Source organism: Sphaeramia orbicularis, chromosome 14, assembly GCF_902148855.1.
Source record: "Sphaeramia orbicularis chromosome 14, fSphaOr1.1, whole genome shotgun sequence".
Lineage (NCBI taxonomy): Eukaryota > Metazoa > Chordata > Actinopteri > Kurtiformes > Apogonidae > Sphaeramia > Sphaeramia orbicularis.
In genome coordinates, this window is record NC_043970.1 from 15,147,197 (window position 1) to 15,158,762 (window position 11,566).

Genomic DNA, 11,566 nt, shown 5'->3' on the forward strand with positions numbered 1-11,566 from the left:
AATAACATAATAATATATAAATAATGTCAACTCCAAAACTTTTCTCTATGTTTTAGAGCGAAAAAAGTTGATTTACATCATGAAAAGGTTTACATCTACAGAGTACAAAAGATGTGAAAAACATGAACAAACTGGCAAAAATAAGTGTAATTTTAACAATATTCTGCCTCAGTTTATCATTTACACATGTACATTATAACTTATAGATCACAGTGGATCTACAAATACACAAAACATTGAGTAACAGGCAGAATATTGTTAAAATTAGGCCCGAGCCGAGTAAAGCCGGCGCAGGGCCTATTGAGTCTGCAGTGGGCGCATGGGGACGAAATCGCCAGTGACGCGGTCGCCTTTCGCCACTCTCACATACATTCACATTCACCGCACTGACACCTTTCCGACGATGTACATGACATGTGCACAAGTCGCATATTTACACCTGCTCAGAATGAATGGGAGTCAATGGGACACGCCCACTCGGGGTCAGTCACATGTGTGTAAGTGGACGACACGTGACATCTGACCCCAAAGACATGTGGGGGACCTCGAGAGCTTTCACATAAGGCCAAATATGTGGTTGCCATAGAAACGGCTATATTGTTCTTGCTCAGATTCTTATTATTTTTCTTTACTTATTTTTTTTTTTTTAGGCCTGAGCCGAGTAAAGCCGGCGCAGGGCCTATTGAGTCTGCAGTGGGCGCATGGGGACAAAATCGCCAGTGACGTGGTCGCCTTTCGCCACTGTCGCCACTCTCACACATATTCACATTCACGGCACTGAAACCTTTCCGAAGATGTACATGACATGTGCACAAATCGCATATTTACACCTGCTCAGAATGAATGGGAGTCAATGGGACACGCCAAGTCGGGGTCAGCCACGTGGGCGTAAGTGCACGACATGTGACATCTGACCCCACAGACATGTGGGGGACCTCGAGAGCTTTCACATAAGGCCAAATATGTGGTTACCATGGAAACGGCTATATTGTTCTTGCTCAGATTATTATTATTTTTATATTTTTTTTATTTTTTATTTTTTTGTTTTATTTTTCTTTCTCCTGCGCTTTGAGCTCAATTTTGACCCCCTTAACATTTACGAAAACTCACCAAATTTTGTCCAAAATTCAGAAATGTGCAAAATTGAATTTACATATAGGTTTCGTAGATGTCAGTAAAGAAATGTTGCTGAAGCGCCCCCTTGAAAAGTGGAAATGCATTACGTCAATGGGAGCACGTCCAACATAAAGTTTGTCATAGAGCCACGAAAATCGGTACACAGATTCATCATGAGGAGACAAACAAAAATATTATTGTGGCCACACCCCTAAACCAACCGGAAGTCGGCCATATTGGATTGAAATTTCCAAAATGCTGAGTCAGCGTTTTCGCTGACGTCGTATTTTAACTATCTCCTCCTTGGCCGTTTGGCCAAATGAGCTCAAAATTGGTGTACAGTATCTAGAGAAGTGGGGCATCAAAAGTTAGCCGAATTTTTTGGATTGGTGTCACCATTTTTGTGTGACAACGTCGCAAACTTTGCAAAGTTTCTTTGCGAATTTACCATTACAAAAATTGCTTCAGCTCAGGCATACAAACACCGATTTGGCTCAAATTACACTCAGATGTCCATCTCCAAGGCCTACACCCATTTATTAAAAGAATTTTAAATTTCGCTCTATAGCGCCCCCTACAAATGTACATTTACAAAAATGACATCAGTTCGGAGATGCGAACACCGATTTGGCTCAAATTTGACTCAGACATCTGTCTCCTAGGCCTACACCTACTTGTCGAAAGAAACTGAAATTTCACACTACAGCGCCCCCTACAAGTTTTTAAAAATTTTTTTTATTAAAATTGATTCAGTTCGGACATACGAACACCAATTTGGCTCAAATTTGACTCAGACGTCTATCTCTCAGGCCTACACCCATTTATTTAAAAAATTTGAAATTTGGAGCTGTAGCGCCCCCTACAATTTTACTTTTATGAAAATTACTTCACTTCAGACATACGAACACCGATTTGGCTCAAATTTGAATCAGTTGTCAATATCCCAGGCCTACACCCATTTATCAAAAGAAATTGCCATTTCGCTCACTAGCGCCCCCTACAAATTCACCTTCACAAAAATTGCATCACCTCGGACATATGAACACCGATTTGGCTCAAATTTGACTCATCTTGCAGGCCTACACCCATTCAATTGAAGAAATTTAATTAGCTGCATAGCGCCCCCTACAGATTTACTTATACAAAAATTTCCTTAGTTCGGAGATACGAGCAATGATTTCCCTCAAATTTGAATCAGTTGTCAATCTCCCAGGCCTACACCCATTCATCAGAAGAAACTGAAATTTGGTGCTACAGCGCCACCTGTTGAACGATGTGCATACTTCCACTGGACGTGCCCTTGGCGAGGGCCTTTAGATGCCACTTGCGGCTTTAATTGTACTTACTTCTCTAAAGACATTTCAGGTTATTCACATTTTTTGCAAAATTCTACTTTGTTTTAGTGTAAATACATGAAAATATTTACATTTATTAAGAGAAATATTTGGAGTTGTCATTATTTACATGTTATTATGATAGTATTTTACTGGTTTGACCTACTTGAGATTGAATTGGTCTGAATGTGGAACCTGAACTAAAAGAATTGTTCATATTTTAAATATAATTTTTGCATTTCACAAATTCATCCCATGAGCTGGACTGGACCATTTGGTGGGCCGGATTTGGCCCCCGGGCCGCATGTTTAACACTTGTGATTTATAGCCACAAACAGTGTTTAGTATGAAATATACAAATAATAACAGCAATGACGTGAGCAACAATGTGTGAAGCTGCAGCAACAAAGAACTAGACAATCAAGACAGTGAGGAGTTTCATAGTTTGTGTGATGAACATGTACCTTAAAGGACAGTTATAGCTCATACTTGGGTTTTATCAGCTGTAGGTCACAGTCAGCCTCAGAGCCACCGTAACACGGTAGGTAAATTAGGCAATTACCCAGGACCAGAGCTTGAGAGGGCCCTCAGTGATGGACGGTGAAATACCCAATATCTATTCAACTGAAATTATAAAACAGGGAAAGGCAGTTGTGTCAAGAATATGCATGGTAACCTAGGAACAACATAAGGCAAGGCAAGTTTATTTGTATAGCACATTTCATGTAAAGGACAATTCCAAGTGGTTTACATAAAACATAAAAGCATCACAGTAGAGGCATAAAAATACATTTAAAATGAGAGAAAGTTAAAATATAAAAACATTAAAATAGACATTAAAATCATCAGCAATACAGTGTGATTTTAAAGTTCAATTAAAATACATTATTTAACAGTTTAAGGGAAAGCTGCAGTAAACAATAATGTTTTCAGGCCTGATTTAGATGAGTTGACAGTTTGAGCAGACCTCAGGTATTCAGGAAGTTTGTTCCAAAGGTGAGGAGCAGAAGAACTGAATGCTGCTGCACTTTGTTTGGTTCTGATTTTGGGAACACACAGTAAACCTGTCCCTGATGATCCCAGGGATCTGGATGTTTCATAGGGAACTAAAAAGTCTGGGATGTATTGGGTTCAGGTCCTTTCAGTGCTTTGTAGACCAGGAGTAAAATTTTGAACTCTATCCTTTGACTAACAGGAAGTCATTGTAGTGATCTGAGGACCAGTGTGATGTGGTCCAGTGTCTTCTTCATAAAAATATACCTAGATGTACATAATGAAAACACAAATTCCAGTTGAATGAAACTGGACAGTCAGTGGCTTTCAGTGCAATGACATTCACGCACGTTGTTTTTAACTGACATAATTTCATCTTTTGATTCTAAAACTGTCTTGGTAGTGGAATTTACAACATTAAACATTAAAAAAAAGAAAAAGGGCAAAAATTGAGAGTATACCCTCTTCTTCAGGGACACTAGTCCACTGGTGATGAGTACCTAGAATAATCAACACTTTTCTTCACTGAATTCTTGTAAATGGAGTAGGAAAATATGAGATTAGTAAGATATTATTATTAATGTGGAGAGGCTCCAAGTCATTATTTCGATTTACAGGATAATTTTAATTCACAGGCCTTGATCACTGAAGGTGAGACAGGTAAGGAACTCCTCATTATCACTTATAGCAAGGTATTAATGAGGAGTTTCCACAGTCGGCCTGGTTCCAAACTCCCTAGAAAACAAATGCATTTGCAGGTTATACCAGGAAAAGACGATCTGTGAGGCAACACAGGGAGGAAACCTGGCCGCTGCTTGCTGTCTGTGTTTAAATCTTGTTGTGGATAATCTGTTTGATCCTCTGATACACTCACATCCAGCCTTACTGCCGCCTGAAATAAAACAGATCAACAGAAGAAGGCTGTCGCTCTGGAAACTTTACAAGCACTGCCAAAAAGTGCAACCCTGCTGTCCAGAGGTATGATGGGAAAGGTCATGTGATGGCAGGGCGGAATCATCAAAGAGAAAACTGAGATGATTTCAAAAAAAAAAAGAAAAAAAAAAAGGCCTGATTAAAAGACTAAACTCTCAGAGTGACTGTAAATATAACAGAGATGTTACCTTCAAGAGCTCTTGAGTAAAAGAAAACATCAGATCAGAGAATTGAACTCTGTTACCGTGTATCTGAGGTCATTTTACATCAACTGGGATTCAGATTATTATTGTGTAGTTTGTACATTTATTTCATTATAGTTAAGATGTGAAATAAATCTGTGAAGTATTAAAATTCCACATCACAGAGCACAGGGTTATTATAAACATCAGGGATAGGGTTAGGGTTACAGCCTTTGTCCAAAGCATCTGAAAGTGTGGAGATGGGATGAGAATCCCTAAGAAACAACTTCTAGAGTCAAAAAAAAAGTGACAGATTGACAAAAGCTAGAAGCAGCATTATTGTTTTCTCCACTGGACTCAGCTCTAAATGAAAACAGCGGAGTTTAATGATGAAATCACAATGTTTCTGCTACAAGGGGGACTTTAATTACAAGGTTTATTAAGGTATAAAATTATTATGTGATGTTACTGTCTTTGCTAAATTCACTATTTGTTGATCCATGGTTCAGAATAAGCTGTGACAGTTCTGACCTTCTTTGGATGATTCCAAACAGATGTTTAGTGCAGATACTGACAACTCAAACGGTGATTTAACGTTTTACTGGGACTGTTTTCTGTCTCTAAACAGAGCTAAGCTAACAGAGCTGTAACGTAAACTATCAGCTGATGCAGCACGAAAAGATTATAAACCACTGTTATTTCACTGAATGTTGAAATAACCATCCATGAGTTGTTATTTGAAGAAGGCACAACATTACTTTGGATTACTTTGGAAGGATTACTTTGCACCAATCGATCCACTTTTCATCAGTACAAATGTTCTGAAATTAGAAGATCTGCTTAACCTCCACACTGCTGTATTCATCTATAAGGCACACAACTACCGACTTCCACCCTGCATACAGGAGCTGGTCTCAGCCAGAGAGTCCAAGTACAACCTTAGGGGGACCAGAATGTTCAAGATGATAAAGGCAAGGATCAACAAAAAAGGCAAATGTACAGGGTGTCCCAAAACGTGTATGCACACTTTAAATAATTGCAAAGTAAGTGTTTATTAAAATTTATTTATTTATTAATTTTCCCAAATGTAATAGAATTTACAAACATCATTTTATTGTTTTGTCCCTGCATGTTCTCAAAATGATGTCCGTTCTGGTCCAGACTCTGCTGACAACGCCAAGCAATGGAGTCACACACATCACCAAACAGTTCCCTTGGTATTTGCGTGTATTCACGTTCAATGTCTGCTCTCAATTCAGCAACTGTTTCAGGTCTCATAGTGTAGACTTTGTCTTTTAGGTATCCACAAAAACCATTAAAAAAAAGTCTAGTGGTGTGAGGTCTGGTGAACGCGGAGGGTATTCAACGAAACCCCTCCATCCAGTCCACCTGTTTGGCAAGTTCACCAGACCTCACACCACTAGACTTTTTTTATGGGGATACCTAAAAGACAAAGTCTACACTGTGAGACCTGCAACAGTTGCTGAATTGAGAGCAGACATTGAACGTGAATGCACGCAAATACCAAGGGAATTGTTTGGTGATGTGTGTGATTCCATTGCTTGGCGTTGTCAGCAGTGTCCGGACCAGAACGGACATCAGTTTGAAAACAGGCTGTGACAAAACAATAAAATGATGTTTGTAAATTCTATTACGTTTGGAAAATTAAATGAATTTTAATAAACACCTACTTTACAATTATTTCAAGTGTGTATACATTTTTTTTTTGCGACACCCCATATATCTGTAACTGGAGTAAAATTATAGAACAACCTTGATAAAGAATTAAAGACATGCACATCAGTCACCACATTTAAAAAAGGATGTTTAAAACTAAGGAATTCAATAAATATAAATTACCTGGATAAACTAAGCCAGTTATCAGTGTGAATCTAAGATTTTGCTTAGATTATATTACACTGGGTTACAAAAAAATGTTTTTTTCAAGTTGTCTAGGTTTTTGCAACTGAATTAGGACCATTTTGCACCGCTAAATCCAAAAAGGACATCTGTTTTTCTCAGTCAGGTCAGGTTTTTTTGCTAATTTGATTTTGAAAAATTTGATCTTCTCACAAAATTAATTACATTTTTGTGACTTTATCAGTTGATTTTTTTTATATAGTTCTCACCCAAAATAGGTTTTAAGAGAAAAAAAATCATTTGATCACTTGATTCCTGTTAGGTACAATGGTGTATCCACCGCAGATGTAGCAGAATACATTAGGCTTATTTTTGCAAGATCTTCTAGTCGAAGCCATTTCATTCACCTGTAATATTAAAAAAAACATTAATCATAAATTGGCAAAAGTAAAATCTTCAGAACTCATTTATTGCAAGAAATATGAAAGAATTTTGAATCATATGATGTGAAAATGCCCATAAATGTAAGCAAAAATGTTAAAAAGCCAATATGTAGCATAGTTCAGAAAGTTGACCTGATTGAGCAAAATTAATGTGATTTTTGGATTCAGCACACCAAAATTATCCTAAATCAGCTCAAAAAACTTAAACAATAAATTTGTTGTTGACCAGTGTTATTGTTTAAAACTGCACCATCTTGTTATCTTGTTTTGTTTCTGCAACTTTCCTTTTTGTAAATAGGGTAGGCATAAATAAGCTGTCACTTCTGCCCACACCTTTTCGCACACGTTTAATACCGAAATTCAAACTGTATATATGTATACATCAGGTTTTGTTAAATGGACGAATAAATTACTTACTTTACTTACTTACAAAGAGCGGACAGGAGAAACGCCATGGTGTGTGTTTACATGATTTAGAAACATAATATTCTTCTATTTCACAGATTTTTACAGCTAAAGTCACCCATTCCCTCATTCATGCGGAGCAGACAGGGCCGTTCATGTTTCTGCAACTTACTTTTATTTCTGTACATTAATTTGTAATATGTTACATAAGACACCAACTAATTTTCTTTTTTTTTTTTTCTGGTTGATGTATAGTAGGTGTGATCAAGGAAACGGTCATTTTCCATTGTGTTCCAATAAAGGTAGATCCTGAGTTCTAATTAAAGCCCCTGGCACGAGGAGCTGTGGTGATCTGATTAACACAAGCCGCTGTTGGTTTTACTTTGAAAAGTCTGAATCAGAGGCCAGTACAGAGACTCATCACGCACACGGTGAACTTCACATTCACATTCAGCTCACTCTAAAGCTGACGTGTTCGTTTTTAGTCCTTGATCAGCAGCCTTTCAGACTCACCTTCACAAACAGAGCCAAAGCCTTTAACACTTTGACCACAATTGTAACTTCACATAAAATGTCAAAAACCACAAAATCACACACACTGCTTTGGAGGATGATGAAGGCATGGGTGATAAAAACTCAAAAGCTGACTTACACTTAATTCTTTTTTTTTTTTTTTTTGTTCTTTCATTTTGGACCAGAAGCAGTGAGTTCTATAATAAGAACTGGATTTCAGAATGCTATAGTTTATTTTTTTCTTTTTAAAAATTAATAATGTGTAAAAGTTACTGTATTTTAGTGAATGCTGTTAAATTAGAGCCGCTAAGTATCATTTAAGCATCAGATTGAGGTCAGAAATTTACCTTGACTAAATGAGTTTTTCACAATTTCTTATAACAACAGAAAAAATATTTAATTTCCGGTTCTATTTGTCATATTTTTAATAAAATAATGTCTCACATTTATTTATCTGAGGATATTTTCTGAGACTTTATAGGACTTGTGCTTCTGATATTTTGTGCTGTTTAAGTGAATTAAGTTTATTATTGTGTTTTAGACTTAAAATCATGGGGTCCATCAAACTGACCAATGGATTTTTAAAATTTATTTACTTATTCATTTTACTTTTTTTTTCTTGGTTTCCTGTGTATAATAAGATGATATGATGATGAAAACAATATATAGGGTTTGCATATAAACATTTACTATGGAGCTTTTAATTTTTAGGGTGATTTTATATTGTTTTTCAATATTGTATAACAGAATTATTGAACTGCTTTATACTCAGATTATTTTCAGAATAAACTCAAGACACAGTGCTTATTTTGCTGATTACCTAACACGTAATGCCTACTTCTATGAATGCTTATTAGGTCCTCAAATGAAACCCTGAAGATGCACCTGCTTCCTCATCAGTATGCTTCATTTTCAAACATCATCCTCAATACTGACATTTTCATCGGTTTAATAGTCTGGCATTCATCATATACCAGTGGTTCCCAACCTTTTTTGGCTCATGACCCCATTTTAACATCACACATTTCTGACGACCCCAGATATTCAAACAGACCTTTTTTTGGCTAAAATTCATTCGTTTTTGATCATGTAATAGTTTGCTATACTATGTTGCAAATAAATGGTAATTTTAGAGGACATTTAGTCTATATAATGTATATTATTATGGACGGAGGCAGAAAAGCCAGGTGTAGATTACTGCACAAAGTGAGAATTTGATTTTCCTTGGTCAGGATATGTACAGTCAGTCCAGCTTGGATTTACAAGGCTGACAATTAATACTGAACAAACAAGAACTCAAACTATGAATTATGAAAGAGCTGCAGCATCTGAAACTGACCACAATGAACATTTGAAAGATAAACAGTACCACAGTGCTTCAGTTTCAGCTTCACAGTTTGTCATGTCTTTAATGTTTTGGGATTGTCACTGTCAACTCACCATATATTTTTTATTGGTACTTTATTATTATTATTATTTTTTTTTTTTTATCAATTACTAGTAAATTCAGGTGACCCCACATGGGGTCCCGACCCCAAGGTTGTTTTACATATAGTCCTGCTGACATCCTGACTCTTACTCTACAGGTCAGAGAAGCCAAGGTTACCTTGGTAGTTGGCACTAGCTAATGTTGGCTGACGTTATTTTCCACAGTGGAAAGGCAGGTGAAGTTAGATGTGACTTCTGACTCCTTCGTTTAATACATGTGACTAAGGTTCTGGGTAATGAAAAAGCTCCCAGTGTCTCCTCCCTTTATTAGCTGTTGAATAAGTAAAAATGAAAACCTACCAAGAACTCTGACAAGAAACACAAAAGGGAAAACAAAAAGTGTGTACATACAATAAATATCTCAGAAGAATTCTTGCAGCCCACTTTATTTTTGTCTCCATTATGGAGCTATAGTATACTGGTTTATAAAGTGGCTGCTAATGTTTTATACAAAATAAATCATGAGGAGCTTAACACGCTGACTGTAACTCCTGTCAAATATCAAATTTATTTTAAAATCTTATCACTAAAGTCTTCAAAGAAAACTGTATCAGTTTAAATCCATTAACACACAGCTATTATCCACAATGGAGTCTTTTTTTTCTACAATATGTATAAATACTGTAGACTTACAATAACAGTACAAATATCTTTATGTACCTGAAACAGTTCCACACAACTGATGCTACTTTCTTCTCTAGTGTTCCTTCTGTCCTCTCCTGTGTTATTCTTTTGATACCCTCTTGTCGTCAGGTTAATGATTATCTGCTTTAGTTTGATCAGAATGATGCTGAATGCCACTGATTATCAATAGACTTCTCTTGTAAATTATTTGGAAAATAAGAGGTAAGTGAGTTTTTCTTTCATATTGAGCACCAAAATGTTGTAGAATGTGATTATGATAACTGAACGACTGAACAGTTAACCCTTTAACCCCTGACGTGTCTGTGGTGAGCATTCTGAATGTATGATTTATTTTAAACATTCAAAAAATTCAACCATTTTCTCAATAGTACAAATATCCAAACATGCTGATGGAATAGACCTTGTTCCTTCCATAGACATCTGAGCATGCTCAGTGCACCCCCTGCTGCCTGTGGAATGGGGGGCAAAAAGACAGAGCAGTGAGTGATTTTTTTTTTTTTTTTTTACACCATTTTTCTTGGTTTTTTTTGCTGTTGTTTGTGCTGTTGTGGTGAATGACCTTTTTTCTTTCTTTCTTCCTTTTTTTTTTTTCTGAGTTTTGACAGTGTACCTGCTTTTTGGAGTAGCTGGACTGATGTAGGAAAAAAAGAGCCCCAAAACAAAAACAACTGGGCCAAAATTCAAATACTTGTTGTTCAGTGTGTTCCAGTTCACAATTCATGTTCAACATCCTAAATCTGTTACTGATGTACATTCTGAGTGTCTTATTTAGTAAAAACCTATCAAAATCAAATTCCCCTGTGAAGCTGAAACTGAAGCACTGTGGTACTGTTTATCTTTCAAATGTTCATTGTGGTCAGTTTCAGATGCTGCAGCTCTTTCATAATTCATAGTTTGAGTTCTTGTTTGTTCAGTATTAATTGTCAGCCTTGTAAATCCAAGCTGGACTGACTGTACATATCCTGACCAAGGAAAATCAAATTCTCACTTTGTGCAGTAATCTACACCTGGCTTTTCTGCCTCCGTCCATAATAATATACATTAAATAGACTAAATAGACTCATCTAAAATTAACATGTATTTGCAACATAATATAACAAACTATTACATGATCAAAAACAAATGAATTTTAGCAAAAACAAGTCTGTTCTGGGGTCGTGAGGAATTTGTGATGTTAAAATGGGGTCATGAGCCAAAAAAGGTTGGGAACCGCTGTGATAAAGGGTTAAGATCTCCAGCTCCTGGTTGTGGTGTCCTTGTCTATTTTTTGTTGATTTCATTGGACCACAGCCTTCTACCTCTTTTCAAAATGCTCTATAAAAGAAAAAGTATATTCAGAGGTTTGTGAAAAGGTGTAGAGACATGTTTTTGTACATTTGAAGCTGCTTGACATGTGACTGTTGTACATGTGCAGTCCTTTTGCCCCTAATACGGTGGATTCATCGTCATGCTGCACATTCAGACCTGAGGTGTGACCCAGGACTTTCCCCTCTGTGGACCATCCTGCGGAGGCGTCCTGTGGGGAACCTCTGTGTCTGATCCAGAACTCGATCTGTTATATAACCCTCCTTTCAGAGCAGGCTCTCTCCTTTACCTGCACTCACAGGTAAAGCCTCTTGGCTCACTTCAGTGCTGGACTGTGCCACAGGCGGCT